The sequence below is a fragment of the Sus scrofa genome, chromosome X (genome assembly GCF_054392235.1).
Source record: "Sus scrofa isolate SSC_HxYL_T2T_F1_AM1 chromosome X, Sscrofa_HxYL_maternal_Yorkshire_Landrace_v2.0, whole genome shotgun sequence".
NCBI classification, from domain to species: Eukaryota; Metazoa; Chordata; class Mammalia; order Artiodactyla; family Suidae; genus Sus; species Sus scrofa.
The window spans coordinates 65243838-65271307 of NC_139401.1; the positions used below are offsets into that span (position 1 = coordinate 65243838).

Below are 27470 nucleotides of genomic sequence, written 5' to 3' on the forward strand. Positions count from 1 at the left end.
AGCCACAAGCAGTGGACTCAGCTCTTTCTACATCTCAGCCACCCCACCTGCTCTACCTCTGCCCACCAGGGAAAACAGCTCTCCTTCCTGCTGTCTCTGCAACAAATCCATGGGCCCTTTTGTGCTTTAAGGACTTTCCAGCTACTCTGGACAGAGAAACAAGTTGTGGCAGGTTTGGGGGAAGGGGATGGTTACCAGAATAACAGCTGTGGGGAAGCCTCAAAGAGTCAAGAGAGTAGAGTTCCAGTTGCCCTTGGCATTCATTGAAATGGAAATGGAGAGGGGGCAGCCATTCTCACAGGCCTTTCCCACACTCCTTTTCTTGCATGGCTCCATGGACATTGCTTGTAACTTCATTCCCTCCCTCTTTTATGCCTGAGCTTGGGGCTCCTGTATTCCCCAGCAAAGCTCTCTCATGCTTGGCTCCCACCCCCATCCCTCACTGGGGGGGTAGCAGAGACCTTCTTAGGGCAAAACACTAGGCATCACAATTCCATCATTCACATTCACCCACGCTCAAGTGGGTCATTTATATGAACCCTGGAATGGCAGACCTGGGAGGAATCTGACAGGACATCATCAAGGTCATCCTTCCCCCCACCCCCACCCCACCCCATCCCTACCCTCTCAGGGAAGGAAACTGAGGCCTAGATAAGGGAAGGGAGCTCTCCAAGGACATACAGTGAGCAAGAGTCTATGCCAAGACTGGAGGCTAGGGCTCCTGAGGGCTTGAAGGGCTCCGGCCGCTCTCTGCCTTTAATCAGATTTTTCAACTCTGAAGGCCCAATGGTCTGGACCCAGGAGATCCTCAGAGAGTGAGGCCCAGTCAAAACCTGCCTGCTTTCTGAAGGGGGGTTTCAGAGGAGTTTTTCCCTTAACTAAAGGGAGCCTTAGACAGTCCCTGGTATCTCAAAGGAAGGAAGTTTTCACCTGTTGCTAGCCTACTGTGTGCAAAATTCTCCCACATGTGATCTTTTATTTCATCCTTAAGACAAACCTGCAGCATTGTTATCCTCATTTTGCAGATGAGGAAACCAAGTGTCAGAAGGGGCTCATATGTGAATAGGTTACATAGCTAGAAAGCAATGCTCTGGGCCCCGGAGCCTGTGCCCTGTGACCTCCATCCCACTGCCACAAAAGACTCCTCAGAGCTCATTTCAGCCGTGCCCCAACTCCAGCCCTTGCTCTTTTCCCCCTCTACCTGTGACCCACCTCCCATTCACCTGGCGTGACCTGGGGAGGAGTGACTGGGTGAGGGATCCACAGAGCAGTGCTCCTGAGAACACCTGGGTCCTGACTCAGCCACCTCTGAGTACCCTGAGGAGTTGGGCAGTAGCTCTCAACACATGGAAGAACTGACAGTATGTGTGCGTGCATGTGTATGTGTGTGTGTGTGAGAGAGAGAGAGAGAGAAATAGTAGGGTGTCTAGGTCAATTCTCTGTTGTGCGTGAGGCTCTGTACGAGTATCTGAGTCTATGCACTTGGGGTTCCATTAGTCTTAGTGGGTCGAGATACATGTCTGGAACTGTGTGTGAGTGTATACATGTGTCTGTCCACACGTGTCACTGCATCTGTGGATTTGTATTTCTTTGCATAAATTTATGTTTCCCTTATGCACCCGCAACCGTGTATATACCCAGTTGTAAACATGTTTGGCAAGCTCTGCCATATCTGGGTGTGGGTGTGGCCCCTATGCCAGTATTTGTGGCTGCTGACCCTGTGATTGGTGTGGCTGACCAGGTGGGCAGAATACCATGCGTTAATACATGTCACTGTGCCTACAGGGTCTCTTTGTGCCACTGAGGGAAAGTCTACACACGTGTCCAGGTCTGGGGCTTTGTGTGAGGACAGCTATTTGCTGTGCACACAAGTGAGTATATCTGCACACGAGTCTGTGACTCTGGGCACCTGGTACACATGGATTTCCATGAACACTCAGGCCTGATGTCAATCTCCACCAGTAAGGCTCAGGGGTCCCCAGCAGCCCTCAGCTTTTGTGTCCCACCCCCACCATGCCGAGGAATCAGGACCCATCGGGTGTGAGCATCCCTATTACACCCTGCCAAGTGCACTAATCCCCCTGGGGAAGTCATTACCAACAACCATACACAGCCGGAGTTGCTTAATCACTCTTAAGAAATTTCTTTATAATCTGAGTAAATTACTTTAATTACTTGCAACTAACAATTAGCGTTTGAAGGTTTCCCTTCCAGAGGAACAAGCCTCCTGCTCTGGACTTCCAGTCCCCTCCTCCTCCGGGGTGAGGGCGGCTCACCTGGCCACCCCTCCTACCAGGCGCCAGGCTGCCCCCTCCTCAGCCCAAAGAGCCTCACCACAGTGGCCCAGTCCCTGGCTTGGCTTCAGTGGGTACTCAGTTTCTCAATGGCGCTCCAAGTGCTCCTTCCTGACCCTAACACCCTCACCTGAAGAGGAGGCAAGAACAGCAGCAGGCCCTAACTTAGCCTCCCCCAATACACCCCCACAGGGCTTGGCTCAGTTCTGGTCTTATCCTGGGCTCTGCTCCCAAAGGCCAGAACTTTCCCTCTCCAGGCCTCCTCCTCCCCAGCCACCCTCTATCTCTCCTGATATGTAGGACAAGCAGCCACTGCCTCTCAGCTCCTCGAATGGAAGGGGCACAAGGGTGCAGGTATCTGAGAGCCAAGCCAGTCTTCAAGTCAGGCTGCTGCCAGCTTCTCTTAAACCTCCCCCAAAGAAGTGCTGGTCCCACTCAGCTTGTACACACTACACAGGGAGCCCTCTGGAAGTTCCTAGAGAAAAGGTGGCATGCTGTAAGAGGAGGATAAGGGACACTGGCTTTAGTTAGAGTCTTACCTCTTCATCTTGGCTCTGCTGCATGACCTTGAGCAAGTCGCTTCCCCACTCGAAGCCTCAGTATCGTTATGTGTAAAATGTGAGGCTGACCTCACACTTGTGTGTGGAGATTAAACTCCTCCCCCCAGTGGCACCAGGGAGACACACACGCTAATTCCCCCACGTGCCAGGGGCAGGGGGCATCTCTGTGTGGCTGGATGCTGCATGCATAACCATATAGAAGGGTACAAGATGTCCCCCAGATTCTTCTTCTCATGTGAGTACCTTGGTGTGTGTGTTTATGTACACATATGCATATGAATGCAGAGATGAGTGTGTGTGTGTGGGTGTGTGTGGGTGTGTGTGTGTGTGTGTGTGTAAAACTTGAAGGAGGAAAAAAAGTAAAAATAGAACTACCATGCAATCCAGCAATCCCACTCCTGGGCATCTATCCAGAGAAAACCATAATTCAAAAAGACATATGCACTCCAATGTTCACTGCAGCACTATTTACAATAGCCAAGACATGGAAGCAACCTAAATGTTTATCAACAGAGGAGTGGATAAAGATGATGTGGTACATATATACAATGGAATATTACTCAGCCATAAAAAAGATTAATGCAATCTTGCCATTGCAATAATGGATGTAACTAGAGCTTCTCATACTAAGTAAAGTAAGTTAGAAAGACAAACATCATATAATATGACCTATATGTGGAATCTTAGAAAAAAGAATACAAATGAACTTATTGGCAAAATAGAAATAGACTCACAGACTGTGAAAAACGTGGTTACCAAAGGGGATAAGTCGGGGTGTGAGGGGTGAACTGAGGGTTTGGGATTGTCATGTGTAGACAAAGGATGCGGAATGACTGGGCAATGGGGACCTGCTGTACAGCACAGAGAACTCTACCCAGTATTCTGTGATCATCTATGTGGGAAAAGAATCAGAATTAATGGATATGTGTATATGTATGACTGGGTCATTTTGTCGTAAAGTAGAAATTATCACAGCCTTGTAAATTAACTATACTTCAATAAAACTTAAAAAAACAAGAGTGAGGATAAGGAAAGAGGAAGATGCTAGGGAACAAGTCTCCTGCCTCCTCCTCCCTGCCAGCAACTTTCTCCCTCTGCCCAGTGCCGGGCTACAGCTCCTGCTCACAGAGCACAAGAGGCCCACCTCCTCACCCATTCCCCCTTAAGGGCCCCTCTTCCACTCAGCCAGCCCTTTCCAACCATGAGGCAGCTTCCGGCTACTCCTGATTTCTTCCGATCTTTATTTGGACACAGTTCCCAGAGCATTCATTCTTGCCATGTCCCATTAGATCATCCCCATGGTCCTGACAACTAGGTGCTGTTAATGCCTCTTGTGTTTTTGTTTTTGCTATTTTAGGACCACACCTGCGGCATATAGAGGTTCCCAGGCTAGGGGTCAAATCAGAGCTACAGCTGCCAGCCTATACTACAGCCACAGCAACTCAGGATCCGAGCCGCGTCTACAACCTGCACCACAGCTCACGGCAACATCAGATCCTTAACCCACTGAGTGAGGCCAGGGATCGAACCGGCAACCTCATGGTTACTAGTCGGATTCATTTCCGCGGCTCCACAACAGGAACTCCTAATCCCTCTTGTTTTAAAGATGAGGAAACTGAGGCACAGGGAGATGACAGGACTGAGCTAAAATAAACTGTGTTGTATGATAACCTCTTCAACCTTTAGCCCCTTGGCTGTATGGCTTGGCCTCTGAAGCTCCCACCAGCCATTTGAAGGGTGTACCCAGGGAGGATTGGAAGGGAAGGCAGCTTCCTTGTCTGGAATGCTGGGATCGCTTGGGTCCCAGCTCCACACCCATTCTCTAGGCTTCAGTTTCACTGGCCTCCCCTTTCCCCGCCCCATGGAGATGAGGGAATCAGCAGCTTTTGGGGCAGGCAGGAGGGCTATAAGGGTTAATTAACTGTTTCCCTCAAAGCTTTGAAGATGAAGGCTCCTCTGAAATGGGGGTGGGGGCAACAGAGTGTAAAGCAAGCTTCAAGGCAGGCAGAGCTGCTAATGAATTGGGGTGCCAGGTTGTTATTAAGGAAAAATCCCCAGCTTCTGGCCTGCACTCCACCCACACTCTTCCAGGTGCTACCAGTGGGCTCTGCACTTTGTAAGCTCTCTGGTCTCTTTGCCCTACCATGCCTGGATGTGCTCTCTGGAGGTGTGTAGCCCTGGCAGAGGAAGGGGGAGACCTTTGTCTCTGGTGGGCAAATAGGGGAGGGAGAGGAGGGACCCCAGGCTGGAGACAGTGCAGGTCCCAGGGGCTACACGGAGGGGAGGATGGAAGCACTACCCAAACATCCTGTCTGTGAGCTCGATGTGGGGAGGGAGGCTGCTGGCTCCTGCCTCGCCTCACCCAAGCCAGGATGCCTCTTCAGTGTGCCTATATGTGGGCTGGATCCAAAGGTCCAGAAAGATGGCTCTTGATTCCATGTCCTGTGTCCTCAAAGGGCCAGAACTGGTGTTGGAGATGTTTTTCACCAGAAGAACCAGATAGAAGATAGACATCCTCTTACCTCAGAAGGTTTCCATCATCACCTCCTTGATCGCTTCCTCATCTCCTTCTCTCTCTTCCAATGCTCCAGGACCCTGAGCCTGTCCACCAGGAGCTTCCAGTCTAGTTGCGGGGACAGAGTTGTAAGAAGATAAAAATATAACTATTTAAGCCAACTCTTATTCTTTGAGGTTATTTTCCTGTAGAAGTCCTCACATAGGCACAATGATAGCCACAAAATTGTAATGCATATTAAGAGGGGCAAATTGTACACAACCTAGATGGCCATCATTAGGGGGCTGGTTTAAGAAAAGATTCCATACTATGGGATCTGCTGCGGCTGTTCAAAATAAGATAGATCAACACACTCAGAATGGAAAGATGCCCCACACCTACTGTTAAGGTTAAAAAGTAAGTTGTAAAACATGCATGCATGGAGAGTAAGACCCCCTTTGTGAAAAATGAAACCAGTTCTATGCTTCAGTGTATACTTATGTCCATGTGCAGATGGCCCAAAATAAAGGGTTGGCTTCTCCCCACCACCCTTATGCCGACCGGACCCCGGCACTGCTCCACTAGGCCTGGCCTGCAGGTGGAGGCCTGATGCTTCTTCACTGACCTTTGTCTTCTTAGTCCAACAGTAGCGGAACTACAAGGCAAGAACAAGAAGAAAGTTCGCACCTGCTCTGGGCCAGCCCTTGACTAGGACCAAACGCGTGTGGCTAAGGTCTCCCAAGCAGAGGCTGCTCAGCACCTCTGCAAGTTATCCATCCCAACCCCTGCCTCCACCACAGATGGCTTCCTCTGGCACCTGTCAAGCAGGATCTCCGCGGAGCATATAGCATCTACCCAGCCTCCAACAAAGCACAGCTTCCTTCCCCAGTCAGGGGTGAGGAGTCTGCAAGGGGGTGTGTGTCAGGCCCTGAGAAGGGACCTGGGGGGCCAGAGGCAGGTTGTTGGCCCCCACAGTCTGGTGGAGGGTGAAGGAGGGAGGGTTCAGAGGGCACAGAGACACCAAAATGGGTCACCTTGAGTGGAAAGGAAATTTGTGCCAAGATTCCTGGAGGGGCACACTCAGAACTCATAGGAGCTCAGAAGCAGACCTGAGAAAGAACAAGGAACACAGTGTGGCAGAGCTTGGCTAGGATACCTTTGCCACCACGCAGCCAACATGGCCGATATACCCCCCCCACCCCCATGCTGTGGCACCTGCTCCAAGAGGGAGCCCCAGTCACGCACCAGCCCCTTTGACCTCCAGAGTTGAAGCAGTTGCTTTCAGTTCCACCCCACCCCCCACTGTGACCACAGAAAATGGAGAGAAGGAGTTTCTCAAAATCAGGATGCCATTAGGTGGGGTGGGGGGAGCCTCAAATGACAAATAACCATGACAAGGAAGCCAGGACACAGAACAAAGCTGTGTGTGTTGAGGGCATGGGTAATGTGGGGAGTCCATTTGGAGCACCTCTCTTTCCACATGTCATCTGTTCCATGCTCACTGCAGCCCTGAGACAGAGACAGTATCACTTCTGTATACAGACGACGACGACGACCTGCAGGCTCAGAGGCAGGAAGTGACTCAACCAGTGGCATCATTCACCAACTGGCTGCATGTGGACTTGAACCGAGGATTCAGGCTCTGCTTTCATCCCTTCCCACCCCCTGGTTGGGGGAGGGGGAGCAGCATCAGCTGTTTGAGCAGCCCCTAGAGATCTGCCTTGAGAGCTCTGCATCAGCAGCATCCTCTGGTGCTCCCCTCTCCCTCCTTTCCCTCTCCTGCCTCCAGAACTCAATCCTCAGCAAATCTCTGAGCTCAATTTAGAAAGGGTGCTGAAGGCCTTTGGTGCCAGCCGGCCTTGTGGGCAGAGGCAGGGTGAACTGTGGTCACATTCCCTGGAGGCTATCCTGCCAGCTCCCTGCAGGGCTGGCCAGGATCCCTTGGCTATGGGTAGGCCTAGGAAGTAGCCTCAGCCCGGTACTGTGGGGAAGGGAGAAAGCCAAGGACTCCTCTACCCTGACATCCTACTCCAACAGGCAGCACTGAGGCAGGTCATGGGCTGCCTAGAAAGCAAGGGGAATGGAATATGGCTGCAGACGCCACCCCAGCCTGCTCAAGACACAAGGCCAGGGCGGGTATCCTTTTGGCTAGAATGTGGGCTCCTAGGTTCTCTTGTTACCCTCCCCCTCCTCTGAGCAGATTATCCAAAGTGGCATGCCTATCTCCCCCGTGTCCCCCCGCCCCTGACTGCCAGGCCACAGCCATCAGGACACAAGTCCTTTCCCAGTACTTGGCTTCATCACAGACTTGGCTTCTCACTCTTGCTACCTGAATTGCCCCCTTAGGGAGATAAGTCTTGGGGGACACTGAGTGGCCCTTTTGAGGGCCCCAGACAGGTCTAGGCCATTGGCTTTGAGACCTACACTATCTCTCTGAGGCCATGGCCTGAGGAATTAGCCATTCTCTAGACTCAAGGCTTAGAAATTCTTGACCTGTTTCTGTTGGCCCATCAAATCATGTGGCAAACGTGAGAATTTCAAACTGGATTAAACTTCCTTTCCACTGTTGCATAACTGAGCTGCAATGGGCAATGCAGGGAGGTACCTGGTGGCCTGGCAGGTGGCCAGGAATAGAAGAGACTTGAGTCCCAACCCTGCCACTACTGGCTGTGACTTGGGGTAAGGCCCTCCCCTCCCTAGCTTTCCATTGCAACCCCCAGGTCACAGGGTTGATAGAGGCTCCAATGAGTGAATGGATGCAAATAAACTGTGTAACAATAGTAATTTACTGGGTGCTCACTATGTGCCAGGCACCATTCTAAGCCCTTTACGAGCATTAATTCACTGAAGCTGCACAGCAACACTACGACCTGGGGAACTATTGTTCTCACAACTTTACAGAGGGTTTGAGGGAGACATAAGGCACAGAGAGGCTAAGTAACTTGCCCCAAATCACAGGGCTAAGATGGAGCAGAGACAAGAGTTAAATCAGGCAGCCTGGTTCCAGAACCTTCACTGTAAACCACTGTGCTATATACTATAATACTATAGTATTATGTTTATTTTTATTTTATTTTGCTTCTGGCAGCTCCCACAGCAATGTGCAAGTTCCCGAGTCAGGGATCGAACCTGAGCCACAGCAGCGACCAAGGCCGCTGCAGTGACAGCCCTGGATCCTTAACTCACTGAGCCACAAGGGAACTCTGTGGTATTATTTTTGGTAGCTGCCTCTAACTCGGGTTCGGTTGTGGCTGGAGTTCTTCAAAGAGGGGACACAAGGGAATATTTGGAAAGGAGAAACCACATGCCTGCTTTTTCAAAGCGAGGGGAGGGCTGCAGAGGTAGGTTCCACCAGCACTGACCAGGGTCAGAGGGCCCCTTCCTGGCCTCAGCCTTGGATTTGGGGGAGCACCTGGGCGGCTCCCGTCTGGGAAAAGGGTGGTGGGGCCGGAGCAGCGGGTGAGCTGCTAATCAGAAGCAGTGGGCCTGCCTGGGCAGCCCCAATCCTTGGCTCACGCCTCAGCAGCGAGCGCCTGCTGAAAGGGCACTGCTCCACCCGGAGCTACTGGCAGTGGCTGCGGCGGCGGCGGGGTGCTGATGGAGGGCCCTGGAAGCCCCTCCCCGGGGGCCGGCTCCCCACCGCTCCACTTTGATAGCCCAGTATGAGCGGCAAGTCCACAGTCCGGCAGCTTCTCGGGCATCGCAGGCATTCTTCCCAGCCAAGAAGGAACGCAGCAAGCTAATGGGATCCAGATGTTCGACTGCATTGGGTTTGAACCCCAAATACCAGCGGGGGTACTGGGAGACCTGGGGACTCACAGGAAGGCTGCTGAGCCTTCAGGAGGGCCAGGAACTCAGCCTCAAGCACCTCTAGTAGTTCTCTAGGGGCCTGGGGGCTGGGCCCGGAGCCTGGACCCAGGCCTCTGCTCCCTCTTTTGATTCTGTGCTTCATCCTGATGCTCAGCCTGCTGGGCAAACTAGCTCCCTCGCCATGGAAGTGGGAGAGCCCAGTGGGTAGCTAAAGAAGGCCATCCGCAAGGCCCTGTGCTCCTGTTCCAATCAGAAGCCCCATCCTCTGATACTGGCAGGCTGAGCAGCCACCTTGAGATGGTCCTCTTTGTTGGTGGTGGTGAGGACTTTGGCCAGCAGTGAGGTTTGGGGATTACAATATCTGAGTGCCAACTCCGGCTCCACCCTGTCCTAGTGTCATGGTTTTGGGTGCATCACATCACTTTTCCAGGCTTCAGTTACACTATCTATAATATGGGAGTCTGTGTGAGTAATTCTACCATGCAAGGAAACATGGACCTTGGCCCTAAAAGCTGAACCTGGCGCCTGGGGGCACAAAGGGAAAGGAGGATAACTCCTTAGAGAGCTCAAGTGGGTGCCATGGCCCCTTGTTCTCACTCGCCTCCTCTGCCCTCAGGGCCAGACTGTGCTAAGCAAGAGGAAATGGTGCCTGGGACCCTGCCACTGGAGCCAGGGGGCTGGGAAGAAAATGAGCACAGGCAAATCTTGGAGCCTCTTCGGACGTGTTCCTTTAAGAGCTACTGCCACTCAAGCCGTGGCAGTGTGTTCATCAGTATGCTTTGATCCCAGACTCAGTGAATATGTGGCAACACAGAGTGCTGGATAAATGGTTTGTAATATAATGTGATGGGCTCTTAAAAGCTCTCCCTAGCCCCGAAGCTCTTTTCCAGCCTCCAACAAGCCCGGAGAGCCTGAAATTGCACCATGAGCACTTTACAGTAAGTTATTATTTGCCATTGACACCACAGTGTGAATTAGTTGATTAGCTGGCTGAAGGACTAGGACAGATGGGGAGGGGGGGTTGGGGAGATCAGTTCAGAGGCTTGTAGAACTGCCTGGAATGATAAATCTCGGCCTGACTCAGGTACAGGGGAAAGCAGCACAAGGCCCACAAGATGATTCTGGCTACAGATGGGAGGGCTGACAGGGAAGGGAGACTGCATCTCCTGGGGCACTGAATTGGGAAACAGGAGACCAGGGTTCAAGTTTTGCCCTTGCCACTGACCAAGTTGTGTGACCTAAGTCGGGTCACGCCCCCTTTCCAAGTGTCAAGTCCTCATCTAGGTAGAGCCAAGGTAGGTGGAATGATCGCTAAGTACTGTCTGAAGGAGAGCATGCAAGGATTTGAATTTCTCAACACAGCTCTGAGCTGGGCCCACCCTAGGGTCTCCCTACAGTCCTGAAAAAGTGAAGGAAGCAGAGCCTTGGGGAAGAAAAGTAAGAGAGATTCCGAGCCACTGGAGCGAGGAGCAGGGCCTTCCTGCTTTGTGGGAGACCGATTTCTCATCTACACAGGCTCAGAAAGGTAGCTAAAGAAAGAGGGGAGGAAGCAGAGAGGGAGTGAGAGGGCTAACCCCAGTCTATCCCCTCACTGCATTCGCTTTTAAAATAAAACCCATTTATATATAAATGTTGGCCTGATGCCCAGTCTCTGTAGAAAAGCTTTTCTGTATTAAACGCTACAATGAATTAAATTAACCATAATGATTTCTTTGTGAATGAAAACCTCTCTCTCTCTCTCTCTCTCTCTCTCTCTCTCTCACTCTCTCTCCCCCCCCTCCATTGTGACATGGTTTTGATCAGGTTTTCCCCTCCTTCCTCAACTCCAACACCCCCCAACACCCTCTCCACATGCACCCCACCCCCACATTCCCCACTCCCACTAACAGCACTGCCCTCCCAGCAAGTGACCAGTTCTGTGAGCCCTTCCCAAGGTTAAGCCGATGGGCCCTAGCGTCCAATGTGGAGCAGAAATATGGTCAGCCTGAGGTAGGGGGACACATGCAGGAGGACATGTGCACAAACAGGGCGGAGGACATGGCCTGGGAAATCATGTGCCTGCCAGAGCTTCCGTGTGAGGTTTTCTGGCTGCAGGACACCTCCCTGAGCCTTGCTTTCTTCATCTATAAACTGCAGTGAGTGGTACTGAGTCCAGCAGACTAATGAGGGGAGAGTGGAAGGGGGGGTACACGTGCGTATAGCGGCAGCCGCGTGCAGAAGAGGTGCAGAGGTAGGCATGGACATTCATGGGGTGTACCTGAGAACACCTGCACCCTAAGGGCATCTCCAAGTGTGGGCCCCTGGACTCTGGCACGCACTCGTAGGTTTAGCCAAGTGTGTACCTGGCAGAACATGTGTGCACGTGGGTCTTGATCTGTGGGGATCCCACCCAAGGCTAAACCCTGCACGGGCAGAGAGAAATCAGAATAGCCCTGCCTTTGGGCACTCCCATATTCTATGCCAGGACTGGTCAGAAGAGGCGCTATGACTCCCAGCTAGCAAGGACCAGAGAAGGTTTCCTGAAGGTGGGAGCTTTGAGCCTGGGGGCTAGAAAGAGGGGCTCCAATAGTAATGATCTTTCCCATGGACACAGAGCTTCATATTTCCAATGCCCTTTTGTAGGCATTATGTCATTTCTCCCACACATCAAGCCTATGAAGTATGTGCTATTATCCCCATTTTAGAGATGAGAAGATTGAGGATTTCAAGCTTCTTGTACCCGTTGACTCAACAGCCATGGCCTGGCCCCAGCCAACCACACACATTCTGTCTCTGCCAGGCCCAGCGGCCCTTGGCACCCACTACCAACATGGTGTCTGCAGTCCTTAAGCTGTGCCTCATGCAGCTTTTCCCTACTTCTTGCCTACCACCTCACAAGGGACAACCCTTGAGCAAGGACATCCTTTCTATTGCTCAGTGTCTCATCAGGACCATGAGAGGTGCTTAGAAACCAAGCCACAGCCCCCAGAACCACCAGGCCATTGTGTGTGTCCAGGTCTCTTCCCACACTGCTTCCTCTGCCTCCTTGTCTGCCTCCCACATACCTACCGACCTTGCAAGTCTCCCATGCACTGAGTTAGATCTCCATCACTGCCTCCCTTGCTCTCCCTCCCTGGACTACCAGCATGACATCGAAATAAGACATTGGATGATCAAGGGACATGTGTGTGTCTCCCACCAGATGGTGAGCTCCATAGGGGAGAGGTGATCTCTGGAGCATTTCTCTTTCTCCATGACCCAACACAGAGCCAGACACTGAGATGCTTGTGGAAGGGAGGGAGGGAAAGGGGAAGAGTCTTTCCAATGCAGAGTGGACTGAGGTATTCATAGCCTTCATTCTCCCCCAAAATGTTGAGAGCGAGGAACAGTTCCACAATACATCAGCTTTGAAAGGGCAAAGTCGAAGGCAGGGGGCTGCTATCCAGGGCAAGTGGAATTAGGAAGAGAGAAGTGTGCTACAGCTGGGGCTACTGATGGGAAATGGATGCCTCCCAAGTCTTCCTATCAAGGCTAAAACGCCTCCGGAAAAATCAGGTCCCCATAGCAATGGAGCACAGCAGGCAGATGTTGCAGGCCCCCAAAGGCCAACTCCACAGACAAAAGCAAGTCCTTTTGTAGTAGCTGGAGTCGGGGGAGACACAGGAGTCTGGTAAGGGAGCGCATCTAGAGTCACAGGAGAAGCGAAGGGCAGGAGCATGGAAGAGAGCCCTGCTACCACGTTCTTCCTCTCACTCCCCCTTCCCTGCCCTTTAACTGATGGGCACTGACCCAGTCCTGGGACTGGTAGGGTTGCCCCTGGTTCCTGAATGCGCAGACACCCAGCTCGGGCAGAGGCCAGAGAGGTTGGCTCCTCCGTAGAGGGTGGCCATGGGAGCCACATGGGAGGGAGACCAGGCAGTGGAGCTGGTCCTGAGGAGTTTGGCAGGGTGCCAACAGGCCTGCCCTGGCACAGAGATGTGAGCGGATGGCCGTTGCAACTGGTCTAATTGCTGTCTCATCTGCTCTCCCAGGGGCTGATTCCAGAGCCAAGCAAAGGGAGGTTTCTGCTGTGAGACTCGAGACTCAAGGGAGCCTGAGGAGAGATGGAGGGCCGGCACGTTGAAAGGCCCTGACAAACCCCAGCACGCCCAGGGCACAGACCCAAGTCAGCAGGGGGAGGGGGAGGGTGGACAGGGAGCAAAGAATCCGGCAGGGTAGGGCCTAACATTCGCATCATGTGCTCTTGACTCCCCCTTGACACTACATCTCCCTCGAGCTCCTTTTCCCAGGGTCCTTGATCTCCTGTTCCCACTTCCCTACCTGCCCTGGCCATCTCAGACCCAGGCTGGTGGGCTCCCACCCCTACTTCAACTCTCACCCCAACCCCAGAGATCTAATGACAGAAGTCAGTGGATGCTTTTCTCAGAGTTCCCACTGTGATGCAATAGGATCAGTGGCATCTTGGAAGCTCTATGGCGTCTTGGAAGCTCTGTGACGCAGGTTCAATCCCCGGCCCGGCACAGTGAGTTAAGGATCCAGCATTGCCACAGCTACAGTGGGATCTGATTCCTGGCCAGGAATTTCCATATGCCTCGTGGTAGCCAAAAAAGAAAAAAAAAATCACTGGATGCTTTTCTATCCTTAACCCCCTCCCAGGGGACCTCTCAGCCACATTTGATATTTGTGACCCCCTCTCCTGCTCCAGGAAAAGCTCTACTTCCTAATTCGAGCCTCTCTACTTAGATGTGGCTTCCCTGGTTCTCCTACTTCTCTGACCATTTTTTCTCAGGCCCTTTCACAGGCCCCTCTCCTTCAGCACCCCCCTTATATGCTGGGTTCCCCAAAGTGCTGCTTGCAAGCCTCCCCTCCCCACAGATGCTCCCCAGGTGCTCAGCCCCTCCTGTGACTTCCACCATCTCCTCCTGGGCCAGTGAATTCCAAATGTCACCTCAGCCTGGACCATTCCTCTGAGCTGTAGCCGATACCAACATTTACCCGGTGGTCATCTCTGAAGACACTGCAAACCCACTAGCCCCAAATAGACCTTATCATACTCCCAGGCCACACTTCTGCCAGTTTCATTTATCAATACACTCAGGCACGCTCTCAAGCTCGAAACCTTCTCTCCTCCCTCTCCCTAACCCCTCACATCTAATTAATTACCATGACCTGCCAATTTTACCTCCTTAATAGCTCTGGAATCCATCCCAAGCATTCCATCCCTACAAACACTGCCCTAATTCAGGCCTTTATCATTTCTCTGCCACCAGAGTGCGTCCTCCTCTGACCAGCCTCTACCCTGCAGCCAGAGAGCCCTTCTCTGCAGACAAATCTGAGCATGTAATTCCCCAATTAAAATCTGCCAGTGATTCCCCCATTGTCTCCAGAGTCGAGTCTTAACTTCCTGAGCCTGGCACACAAGGCCCTCTGGGATATGGCCCTGCTCACCCACCTCACCTCTGAGGCCCAGCACGTACCACGCTCTTTCATGTTGTGCTCACTTCTCTCAGCCTCCTCTTCAAGTGACAAACTTCATCACAGGGGCAGTTTGGTGGGGTGATTAAGCGGGCAAGTCACACACCTTCTCTGTGCCTTGGTTTCCCTATCTGTAAAATGGGGATAACAAAGGTTTTTCGCTCAGAAGCTTGTATTCATCTCATAAGGAAGTAAATTAGATCATGCTTGTAAAGCACTTAGAACAGTGCCTGGCACATACTAAGTGCTGCATAAGTGTTAGCTGTTATTAGCTATTATTCCCCCTTCAAAGACCAGCTCACGCATTACCATCCTTGCGAAGCCACCTCCTCCTCTGAGACTAAGATAAGTGGCCCTCTTCTGGGCCCCTAGAGCCCTGGCAAAATTCCATCATGGCACTTGAGAACATCTGCCTGCCGCATGACCTTCCTCCCCTGCTACTTGATATCAAGGACTGAGGTCTATTTATCTTTGCATCTCTAGCCCCTAGCCCAGGACTTTTCATTTGAGCCTCAGACCAGCCTAATAGTACTAGTATTATCTCCATTTTACAGATGAGGCAACTGAGGCTCAGAGAGGTAATGGGAGTTTTCCAAGATTGCATAGCTTGAAATGGGACAGAACATGATTTTAAACCCAGGTCTGCATGATACCAACCCCCCTGATGGTTCTACTTTATCTAGTGGCCTTGGGGGAAGGGGTCTTGAAATCTTGTCCTGGAAGGAGGGATTAAAGGAACTAGTGGATGGCTGGAGGAGAGACAACTCAGGGGCAAGGCCGATCACCTCCCACCCATCTGTTTGAAGCTTACCAGTGCTGGTATGTGTATTTCAATAGTGGTGCCAATGCATGTGTTGGACACGTGTGCAATGAGGTCATGCCAGAATGCTAGGGATGGAAACCCAGAGATGACGACCTTCATCTCAAAACCCCCACTTGCCTCTGTGCAGCCTTCTGGAGTTTACGAAATGCTGTCCCATCCCATGTTGTCACTTGATCAGCCTCACACGCCTGGAATGAGGTAGCTCAGGCAGGGCAGTGACTTATCCCAAGTCACCCAGCTCAGAAGTGGCAGAGCCAGGACTCCAAAATCTAATCAACCCATAAAGGTTTCAATAAGCCCCATTTCTTTCCAAGCTACAAGTGTGAAGAGAATGAGACTGTGGCCGGGGAGGGTTTGTCCCTGAAGAAATGGGTATGTGAGTGCTATGATGGTTCGGGGTGGCCTTCCCAGAGGGTTGAAAGGCAAAAGAGAAGGTCTTTGAGACTCATGTTCTCACCTGCAGATGGAAGACACCCCCATCCTCACAAAGTAGGTGTAAGTCTCCAGTGAGGTGATACATGTAAAACAATCAAATAACTGGTGCATCAGTAAGCACCCAGCAGAGAGAGCATTGCATCTGAGTTCTTAGAATGTTCCCAACAGTAACAAAGGTATTTGAGGAAAGTCAATGTGTCAAGAGCCAGGCAGAGCTGGGTTTTGAAATACCACCTCTGCTGCTTACCAATGGTAGGGCCTCAAGGAAAGCATGTAACCCTGTGAGCCTTTCTTGCCTCATTCATCTGCCTTACACAATTGCTGTATAGGAGAGTACACATGCTGAATGACTGGCAAGGGGCAGGCATTCATCATGGTAGACAGTTATCAAGACTTTGGAGCCATACCACCTGGGCTCCAAGCCCGACTGCTTTACTACCAGCTGTGTGACCCTAGACACATCACTTCTCTGTGCCTTGGTTTCTTCCTCACAGAGCCGGTTGCAACGATTAAATGAGGAAATACATATAGATGCTTAGAACTGCTTCTGGCACAGAGTATGTGTTCTAGGAGAGCTAGTGATTATTGTTATTAACAGACAAAGGCCTGAGAGGCATGAAATAGTCCCCCCCCCCCAGCTCTTCATGAACAAAGACATTAGTTGAGGCCAGTCAGAACAGATTAATGGGGTTCCTTTCATTCAGCTTCCAAAAGGCACAGAATGACCCCTTCAGGGCTGGGGCCCTGCTTGTAAGAGTTGCTGTGAGCAAACCAAACTTTAGCCAAGATGCCCCAGGCACTCTCCCAGACTAGGCCAGAACTGTTGAGAGCCACTGCAAAAGCTTTGTTGGGCTTGGAGAGCTCAGAAACGTTACCTGCCCACCCACTTGCTGGGCGGGGGGCAAAGGTGGGAATTCAGGAACAAATTCATCTTTCAGACACCTGACTCTAGAGCCTATGGCTGCACAGGCTACGGAGACCTGGGTTAAAGGGCTCAGCGGCAGCAGGGGGCAGGGCCGGGCTGAGGGGTATGGGCTGGCACCTGGGGGCAGGCACAGCCCCCTGAAATTCACGTTCTGGCTCCATTTTACATCAGGCTTCCCAGAGACCCACTGCCTTTTCCCAAGTGCCTGTTCTAGGTTTTCGTAGCTTTTCCCAGTCACCCAGGCTCACCCGGGGCTTTGGACACCCACAAAGAAGTAGGAGACCCAGTCCTGGTCCCCTTGGGTCAGCGATGAGGCTGGGGCTGGGCTCGGGCAGGGCTTTCACATACAAAGCAGCAGGCGTGAGCAAGCGACCCCTCCCCGCCTCCGCCCCCTCCCCGCCTCCGCCCCCTCCCCAGCTCAGCTCGGGCTGGCCCCACCCCGGCCCCCTCTCCCAGTGCCGCGTGGAGGGAAATCAGGAGAAGCCGAGGAATTGTTTGTAATTAGTGTGTTTTTAAAGGCTTTTCCGTGAGCCTTTAGCAGATTTCGGGGGAGGGCAGCTTGCCAGGGAGCATTGAAATGGAAATCCTGTGTTCTGGCTAGGACCCTCTTGGAAGGAGATTCTTCCCAGAGAAAAGGCCAGAAGCCCCGCCTCCCTCCCCCAGGTCCCCGCGCGCTGCTGTGGTCAAGGAAGGAGGGACTCAGCGATGTGGGGCGGCTTTGTGGAAAGGCATTCCTGCCCACAGGCCCCAGCTCTGCCTCAGGACACCTCGGTTCAGCCCCCACATGAAAGGCTGCTCCGCAGGCACCCAGCCCCTATTCACCCCCCCCCCAACCCCAAAGGCACATCCGTTCACCTCCCCCGACACAGAATAGATAATCACCCGCTTTCCCCACTCTCCCCAAAGGGGAGGCAGTGGCCCTGGAACATGGCACCTCCAGGGTGACCTCCTCCTAAGTTACCCAGAGGTCATGTATACAAGCGGCAATTCTCAGAACAGAACAATCCCTCTGGCCTGAACAGCATTTTAGTTCGCAATGCCTTTGCATGCCGCCGCCGCCGCCGCCGCCGCCGCCGCCAGAGAGCCAGTTATTCCTCATAGCAACACCCTGAGTAGCTACTGTCTACTGTTACCAGTTCACAGATGGGGCTGGGGTCACAATTTGCCTGAGGATCCTCAGCTAGCAGAATAACAGAACTGGCTCTAAAGTCAGGGTCTGTGTAGGATGCCTTCTTCCCCTCCCCACCCCAGGCTGCCTCTCCCACACCCTGGCTGACACGCAGGCAGGACTGTTCTGGTGCAATCCCAGGGCCTTGTGGTCTGGGATCATTTCCTGTGGCCTGAAGTACTTATTTGCAAGTTGTAAGGACTGCCCGGTTTCTACAGGCTTCGATGAATGCTTCCAGCTGGGAATTTAACCTTCTCAGACCCAGCTGTGGCTCTTGTGAGCAGTCCAAGTTCCCACCCATTTTCCTAGATTCCCCCCTCCTAGAGGTAAATCAGTCACATATGGGTGGGGGACAATGGAGAAGCACTGGACTGGGACCCAGAAGACCTGGCTTTGCCACCCACTTGCTCTGTGACCTTGGGCAAGTCCCTTCACCTCTCTGATCTCCAATCAAGACTTAGAAAGTGTGCTTCCCTGCCTGAGTTCCAAAGCCTGGCCTCTTGTTTTCATTGGAATGTGAGTGGAGCTGACCTCTCCTCCCACAGCTCAAGGTCTTAGGAGAACCACGAATTATTGCATGTGAGAGCTGGCTATGCACGCAGGCTCTTGGGGCCAACGGAAGCCTACCCCTGCCCCTCCGGCATTGTACAGATGGGCAAACATAGGCACAGGAAAGAGGAGTGACTTGTCCAAGATCATCCAGGGATGCTAGTGCTAAGATCAGGATTCAAATTCAGCTCAGAGGTGGTGGTACCACAGGTGAAGTGGAGATTTTAGCCTCCTGTAAGTTCCCACCAGACTCCCTAAGCCATTCCCGATAAAATAGTGATATTGTTAAGTGCATATTTAGAGTTCCAACTGTGGCAAAGCAGAATCGGTGGCATCTCTGCAGTGCCAGAACGAAGTTTCAATCCCCAGCCTGGCACAGTGGGTTAAGGGATCTGGCATTGCCACAGCTGCAGCATAGATTCCAACTGCGGCTTGGATCTGATCTCTAGTCTGTGAACTCCATATGCCACGGGGTGGCCAAAAAAAAAAAAAGTGCATATTTAGAATCCTATGTAAAGTGTGAATAAAAGCATCTTCAGAAAACTTTGTTATTTTTATTTACCTTTAACACCCATCCTCAAAGGAAACACGGTGTTTGCTGGCCTCCAGAGATGCCCCACCTTCCAGGAGACAGCTGCTGTCCTGAAGACCCTCCTAGTGGGGATGCGCAGCCATGGGCTCCTTGCAACTCTCCCCAGCAGCATCTTCTATGATTCTGTGAACACATGCCATCCCTGGATCCCTCCTTTCAGCCCGGAATTAATGGTCCTGGGTCTCCCCTCCTCAGCCTTCCTTAACAAGGGGAGGATTTTCAGACACATTCCCACTCTCCTCCACTTCTGCCCTGACCTTGGCTCTAGGAAAACCAAAGTACAAGGAAAGTCTGAGATTTACAAAAGAGTAAAGGAAGTTGCATGCCTATTTCAGAGGTGACTCTGGGTATCTTTCCCTGGTATCCTCCTTCTGCATAAAGGAAGAGTTTCTGAGCCTGCCCTAGTGCACAGAACATCAAGGAACTAGAGCAGGTTAGAGCCACAGGAGCCCTTAGAGATTTCCCATTCCTCCCTCTCAGGTTACAGATGGAGAAACTGAGGCACAGAGATGGGGAAGGACCTTAGAAACCCAGAAGCGGAGCCAGGACCAGAAACCTCTTCTGCCCCCGCAGCCAATGTCTTTTTTTTTTTTTTTTTCACCCTCCCCTGTACCCTGCTGCTTCTTGCGCCCACGTGCAGGCTCACCCATGTGTGCACTAATGCAGGCTGACGGCTGCTGGGAGGGTCACACATGGAGCCACACACCGGCCCATTCACTCTGACACATACCCCAGCTGGCTGTCCCCCTACACACACTCCTCCATCCCCTCTCACTGGCACCTACCTGCCCCCCGCATCCCCTCCACCATCCTTGCCCAAGTACACAGCCAGTCCCATGCTGAATCACATGCCCCTCCCTGCCTGCAGTCTCTCTTTGTCAATATGACTGCCCATGGCTGCGCAGAGAAGAGGTGGGCTCAGAGGTGCTCCTGGGGTTGGGGGCAGGGGTGCTCAGTGCCGAAGAGCTGGGATGTGTGTATGACCACAGGCTGGATCCCAAAGGCCCCCATGGGAGGCCTGGGGCTGGGCCACACCTTAGATAAAGCAGAGCAAGAGGAAGAATCTTTAGTGTTTGGAGAGAGAACAGGAGAGAAAAAGACACAGGGCTAAATAGCCTGCAAGAGATAAGCCTAGGAGTGGAGGCCTGTTCTGGCAGAGGTGGAGAGTGTCCTGGGGAAGCAGCCAGGCAGCCATCCAGAAAATGTGAGCTCAGGAGCCATTGAACATTAACCTGGGCTGAGGTGGGGTGCTGTGGAAGTGGGGCCAGCCTCTCTAGAGTATGGGGGAGAAGTTACTGAGCTGAAGAGGGGCCAGGCAGGGGCCTCTGACCACAGAGATAGGTCTGAGGGTGATAGGTCTCTTGGACTGGATGCCGTTGGACAGTGCCCGACACACTGTGGGTGCCAATACATGCTTGCTAGATGGATGAATAAATGAATGAGTGAATGAATGAATGGGCTCTCTCCCGTTTTACCATGAAGGAGCCTGGCCCCATCCTATTCACAGCTGGGGCTGGCTCCATGTGGCTAGCTGCAGGTGGAAAGGTTAAAGGAACAGTCGCCTGGAAAAAAGAACCTGAGCTCTAGGTCACCGCTGGCAGCACCTGATGGCCTTCTCCCCACCTCCCCCACCACCATGGGGTACAGCAGGTGGGGCCCCAGTGCCTCATGGCCATCTCATCTAAGCTCCCTCCCCTTCTTTGTGAGATGGGGAACCTAGATTCAGGTTGGGGAATGAATCTTCCAAGGTCCAGTAGCCCAGTGGTGGCAGAGCTCAGCCTGGAGCTTGCCTTTTTCACCCCAAGTCAGCAATCACTGTTTCCCCTGGCTGCCGCCCATCTCTGTTGCCTCTACAGCAGCATCCTCAGACCCAGACCCAATGGCTTCTGGGCCTGGGAGAGCCCTGGGGAAACCAGAAAGGGTGGAGAAAGAATAAGAATAAGAGAAGAACTTCTCTAGGAAAGCAGAGATGGGGCTGCCTGGCTGTGAATACAGGGGCCATGCCTCTAGGAGGGAGATGTCGGCCGCAGCCCCATCTGCCCACCCTGACACTGGTGAGGCCAAGCCAAGTGCCCTCACTGCCAAAGGTCCACGGGGCAAGGTGTGTGTTCCCCACACACTGCACCACGCACGGGCCCAGAGTGTATGCCCTGCTGTGTGACAGAGGCGATGGTTATGGAGACAGTGTCCATCCTCTCACTTCACAGCGGAGCCTGGCGTTGCAGCTGGAAGGGAAGGACTGGGTGGCTTGGGGGACAAAGGCCCTTGGATTCTGCACGCCACCAATGGGTATTTTTCTTGTTAACACACAATACTGCTTGCGTAACTGGAACTGGCCAGACACTGTGAGAAATATTTAGGACTTGAGGAAAAGCAGGAGGAGGAATAAATAGCCACAAAGCCACAGGGTCCCATGGGCTGCTTTCCTGAGGACATTCCACTCCCCTACCCACCCACACTCCTGCGAATGGGGGTCTGGAAGGGAGGCTACAAAGATGGGACCAGCCCTCATCTCAGCGGCCCAGACTGGCCCCATCTGTTCATAGGGCTCTCCTCTGTGGGAAGAACCCAGGTTCTCCATGGCTTCCCATCTTTTTTCCCAGCTGGTCAAGCACCCCACTACCCACCAGGCCTGGCTCCCTACAAGCTCAATCTCTAGACTGGGAGAGCAGCAGTGGGACTGAGCCGGAACCAAAGGGATGTCTCCACACACCATGGTTAGGTCTACGGAGTGAAGCCAGTTGTTTCAATTCAACCCTGATCCTGACCCAAAACTTAGCCCAAGTTCCAGCATTAAAGACATCCCTGAAATGGGAAGCAGTGGCATAAAGGCCTGGGGAAGAGATGGGGGAATGAAAAAGGAAACTGGTTTTAGCAGATGATTTCAGAGAACTACTTTGGCCAAAAAGTAGACAACTTCTTTATCTCCTCAACTGGTCCCCTCAGCAGTGAAGAACATATAGATATTATCTTTAGGCAGAGGGCCAGGATGAAAGTGCAAAGAAAATGTGCCAGGATGCTTCACCCAGGTGCTCAAAAATTCACCCATCTGAATGGAAGTTTAAGTGTGCAAGGCAAACGAGCAAAATGACAGAATGCCTGTCCCCTGTAGGGGGGCAGGGCCCAAGCCATCCAGACCCATCGACCACAGCTTTTATAAATACTTGTTCTCTGGAGGGAGTAGAGTGTATAGTAAGTGGCCCCATGACTTCTGAGATTCTCCCATTCTAGGATTTGGGGTGGGGAAGGTCAGAAACATCACCTTCCCTGGCCATTGCTGCTCAGTTATTTTGCAGACACCAAACTTCCTGTCTCCATTACCCTATGCCTTTTCTGGAGGAAAGTCTTCCTGGAACTTTATTGTCTTTCCTTCTGCCTTTCCCATCCCCAGAAAATCCCTGCCACCTTTTGGGAGTGGGACTCCTCGAAAAGAGTCCATTCTAGTCCCCAGGCATCCCCACTCCAGTTCCCGCTCTGCCTGCCCCCTGGAAAATGGGTAAGTGGGATCTGGTGACTGGCACCCCTGGGTCCCTAAATTAGAAGCATGTTTGTTTATAGCCAGATGAAATCCATCCCTACTCCCACCCTTTCCCCCAGCCACGTCTGTGTATATGTCTCAGAAGTTCCTGCCACGGCCTCTACACCAAGCTGGCTTCTCGCAACCTTCCCACCCCTGGATCCCCGAGAGGCGGGGCTGAGGCAGCTGCCACATTCAGCGTGGCAGAGCAGCTAGCTCAGTACAAATCAGAAACACATTGGAAGCAGGCAGGGCGGGAGCAGACAGGCCAGGGCTGGGGCCCATTAAGGCCGGAGCCCGGCCACGCTGTTTGCCGTCTCAGCACAAGGTTTCAGGTCTGCCTCCTGATTGTTTGTTTGTCTCGGTGATGAGAAGGGCCAAGAAGGCAGCTGACAAGGACCATGGGGGGTGGGAGGTGGGAGGTGGGGGGAGGCCCCCCGGCTCTCACCATTCTCCCCACCCTGGAACTCTTGGAGTGCAGGAAAAGCAAACTGCCTCATTTCCCTACCCCCACCCCCAAATTCCAAACAGATGTGCCGTCAGATTCTTCCTCTCCTTGGTTGGGGGAAACAAAAGAAATTAAAAATGGGACCCAAGAGACACTACTTTCAGGAGAACCCTGGTATAAAGAAGGGATGAAAGAGAGATATGGGAAGGACTTCTGGCGGGGGGGGGGGGGCAGGTAAGATGGGAGAGGTGGGGGCAGCCGCCCCTTCTCCTAAAGACAAGTTCGTGAAGATTCCTATCTGGGCTGGGGCAGTGGTTGGGGGGGAGCGGGGTTTGCCTGGAAGGATGATTGCTCTGGGAGGTCCCACTGAGTCTCAGATAGAAAGGATTCAAAGACGTCTGCAGATATGCATACATTCTCTATATCTTGATTCGGTGAGTCTTGACTTCATCAGCGCTGGCCTTCACCATCATGGAGCCTGGCCCTCCCTCAGAGACAGACTCCTCGGCCCAGAAAGGGGAAGGCATTGCTCAGGGTCACACAGGAGACCAGACTCTGGACTAAGTCTAGATCAGAGGCCTCCTGAGTCTCCGTCCAGGGCTCCCTTCACTTTATGCTGGCCCCCTTTCTCAGTGTTCTCTGTTTTCTAGGAAAGCAGATACCCTAGCCCTCTCAATCGGTCTCACCCCAGCGCCAACTGAGGGTCTGGGCTTAGTCTTTCATGGGCTCTCTGTGAAGTCTGCAAAGTCTCTCTGGATTTGCTTGTTTATCACAGCCCCCCATAAGGAAGTTTATACAAGGGCCCACAGCCACCCCACCACTGCCCAGGCCAGCCTCAAGCGCCCGTAGTTGATTGAGGGCAGTGTGGTCAAATGGTGAGCACCCACCTCAGGTGACAGTGACAATGGCCTTGTCTCTGGCAACAGAGCTTCTAGCCTGCCACTGGCTAGGCCTTCCCCTGGGCACGAGAATCTTGTGTCCACCCCATTACAGTCTCCGCCCAGCTCTTCCCTCCTTTCAGATCTGCCTGCCTCCTAGCCAGGCCTGCTCTAGCCCTCGTCACAATCCGTGCCCACCTGAGGCCAGACTGAGGCTGTCTCTGGAGGCCCTCTGTGCTCCTGGCAGGGCTTGGCTGCAAATATCCCCAATGCATACATGCCCACACATGCACGAGCGTGCACACACTCACACTTGGCATATACACACACATACACCAATGCCAGAAGCTCCTGATGATGGTTGCTTTGCTTCTTTGGCCTAGGGAGCTAACATAACCTCACCCTACCATTAAGACAAGCAGCCCGGCAGTCACCCATGACCCACTGTCCACTCAAAGCCCTGGCCCCAGGGGGCTTTTAAAAACTCCTGACTCTGCTGGCATCCAGGCCAATGCTGCCAAAGAGCAATGCTAAGGAACAGGTTTGGGGAGATGATGGCCAAAGAGATTAGATTCTCTTTCAGTGCTCTTGTATTTGTGACTCCCCCCCAACACACACAAACATCCTCCTCATTCCTCTCCCTCTCTCTCTCCCAGTCTCTCTCTCCCTTCCTCCCTTCCTCTCCATCTCTCTCTTTTCTTGCAGTAAATTCCAACCAGATGGGCAAGCCTTCTCTCCCACTTCTGAAGCTGAGAGGGAATAGCAGTCATGGGGGAACCAGAAATCACTCCCTTCCTCAGACTGGATCATCCCAGCTTCACTGGGTCTCCTATTCTAGTACCTCACGCCTCACTGGATTAGGCCAGATATTAAAAAGTATTTCCTAAATCCTTTCTGTTCCGAGTCTACTATTGACACTCACGCTTCCCTCTCGGTAGGGCCTCAAACAGAGTAAAGGGAGAGGGAGGGAGGGGAGCAGGACCCACTTTCAAGGATTCAGCTCTCTGCAGGGCTGGACCCAGGCTGCAACTCCATTATCAGGGGGAAGAAGAGCTCAACTCCTGGGCATGACCAAGAATATCAATGGAGTGTTGTGTCTGCCTAGACCCCTCTCTAAGCCCAGAGCCAAGCACAAACAGAAACAGCAGACTTCAGAGCAGTCAAGTGCCGCTTCTTGCTTTGCAGCAAGAGCTGGGTCTTGTTACTCGAGCTACAGACAGAGGGATTTATATGTCTCCGTGTGATTTTCCCTTGCAGAGCTGAGGCCCAGAATCCCTATGCATGGCAGGGCTGGGACAAAGCCTCTCATGTCTAAGGATGGTCCCAGAAAGAGTAATGGGGACCTGAGTTGGGCTGAGCTGTCTGGTTTCCTGGGCCTGCAGCCTCTTATGCCCACAGCTGTGGCCACAGAGCCACCATCATGGCCCCTAGGATTGACCCCAACCTCAGGTGAAACTTCTCTTGGATTCCTGGTCGTGGGGGTCAAGAGTAGCCACAGCTGGTCTCAACTTCTGCCTCTGCCTTGTACCCCAGATCCAATAGCTAGCCCCCTAGCTCATTAGCCCAAGCCCATCCTAGGACTGCAGAGGATGCTGTAATAGCACAATCCTGGCTTGCTTCCCTGACAAGCCATGATCAAAATGATAACTAATACCTTTTTTTGTTGAATAACAGTTGATTTACAAGATAACTAACACCTTTTGAGTAGTTACTATGTGCCAGGCACTGTTCCAAGAGCTGTACATGTATCCTGCAACATAGGAACTCTTAGTATTACTCTCATTTTACAGAAAAGGAACCCGATGCACAGAGAGGTTAAGTAACTTGCCCAAGGTCACACAGCTAGCAAGTGGTAGAACTGGGATTCAGCCCAGTGGAGAGATCAGGCCTCAAGAGCTGCCCTCCAGGACTGCTGCCCTCTCCCCATCTTCCCAGTCTTCCCAGGATTTCAGTCAGGTCTCCCAACCCCATGCCCTGTGGCTCTGCCTCCACGAGCTGCCTGTCAGAATCTCCTCCCCAGATATCATCCACCCACCTGACTCCAGCCCAGACTCTGACCCTGGGCTCAATGGCCTTCCTGCCTGCCAGTCTGGGCCCTGGCTCCTTGCCATCTGCTGTGACCTTCCTCCATTATGTATCCTGCCCCACCTGGGCATCTCTTCAGAACTGACAGGATGGTTACTGCTGCCGGAGATGTGTCACATTGTTGTCCAATAGAAATATAATGCAAACCACTTATGGAATGTTCTAGTAGCTAGGTTAAAAAATGTAAAACCAAAGGAGTTCCCGTCGTGGCCCAGCAGAAACGAATCTGACTAGCATCCATGAGGATGCAGGTTCAATCCCTGGCCTAACTCAGTGGGTTAAGGATCTGGCATTGCCATGAGCTGTAGTGTAGGTCACAGACATGGCTCAGATCTGTCATTGCTGTGGCTGCAGCATAGGCCAGCAGCTGCAGGTCTGAGTCGACCCCCTAGCCTAGGAACCTCCATATGCCACAGGTGTGGTCCTAAAAAGATTAAAAAAAAGAAAAAGTAAAACAAAAAAAAAAAGAATTTTAATAATGTATTTTATTTCACTCACTATATCCAAATATTATCATTTCAACATATAATCAATATAAGAATTATTAATGAGATATTTTATTTTCTTTTTTTACACTGCCTTCCAAGTCCAGTGTGTATTTTACACTTCCAGCACATCTGACCTGGGCGCTATTGAACTGAACAGCACAAATCTTGAGGCAGAGTGTGGGCCTGAGGAACCCCAGGTGCAGAGGTAACTAAAGTCACCAGACATAGGGAGTGGTGCACTGAGAGGGGGAGGCAGAAAGGATGCACACATGGGAGTTCAGAGACTTGGGTTCTGATATCAAGTCACTGGTGAGCTTGAGTCACCCCCTTGCCATCTCTGGATATTACAGTTAGAGGGTTGGCCTAAAGACACTTTCAGCTGGAACATTCTATTCCCGCGCCCATGGTATCTAGTTATCAGTAGGAACAAGGTCCAATAAGTGATGAGCACCAGCACAACCCTCTTTCTCCAGAATGTCAAAACTGTGGCCTTTTCGGCCTTTTCTGGAAATATCCCTGGCTGTGTGAAGCTTGGCCCTTTATTCTTCATGACCAGTGGACTTGGCCTTGGACTGTCACAGACAGACTCCTAAATCTGAGCAAATAGAGTGTGGCCATCTTTCCAATCACAGGAGCAATTTGAGCAGAGGTGAATTCAGTGGTATAATAGGTGGTCAGGCCTAGCCTTTCTAGAAGACTCGGTTGGCTCAATGTTTCTAATACACATCCCCTCCATATTCCATGGATCCCACACCAACCAAAAAGGTTTTACCACAAGCTCAGCTTTCTAGAGCTTAGACCATGGGAGAAAACTAGGTCTATTGAATATAATTTTACCAACTACCTATGCCCTTGGGAATTCTGTAATCCACAGCCCCCACTCTCCTACCTCCCAGCCCCACCCAGTCACTAGTAAAAACTGAAACCCTAGAGCTTCTAAAGAAGCTTTT

The 27470-nt window shown here is 52.2% G+C and overlaps 1 long non-coding RNA gene across 2 annotated transcripts in view; it reads right to left on the reverse strand.

The window, feature by feature from the left end:
* Positions 1 to 18086, reverse strand: part of LOC106506983 (uncharacterized) — a 63191-nt gene extending 45105 nt beyond the window's left edge. Inside the window, exons 1-4 of one of the 2 annotated variants that reach the window (XR_002340616.2) lie at positions 17929 to 18086; positions 14615 to 14743; positions 5974 to 6003; positions 5377 to 5477 (exon numbers count right to left, since the gene is read on the reverse strand). This is a non-coding gene — a long non-coding RNA (uncharacterized LOC106506983). Of the gene's footprint in view, positions 1 to 5376; positions 5478 to 5973; positions 6004 to 14614; positions 14744 to 17928 lie in introns of those variants that run through there. The other variant, XR_014834766.1, reaches the window with a different exon arrangement.
* Positions 18087 to 27470: the final 9384 nt, after the last annotated feature.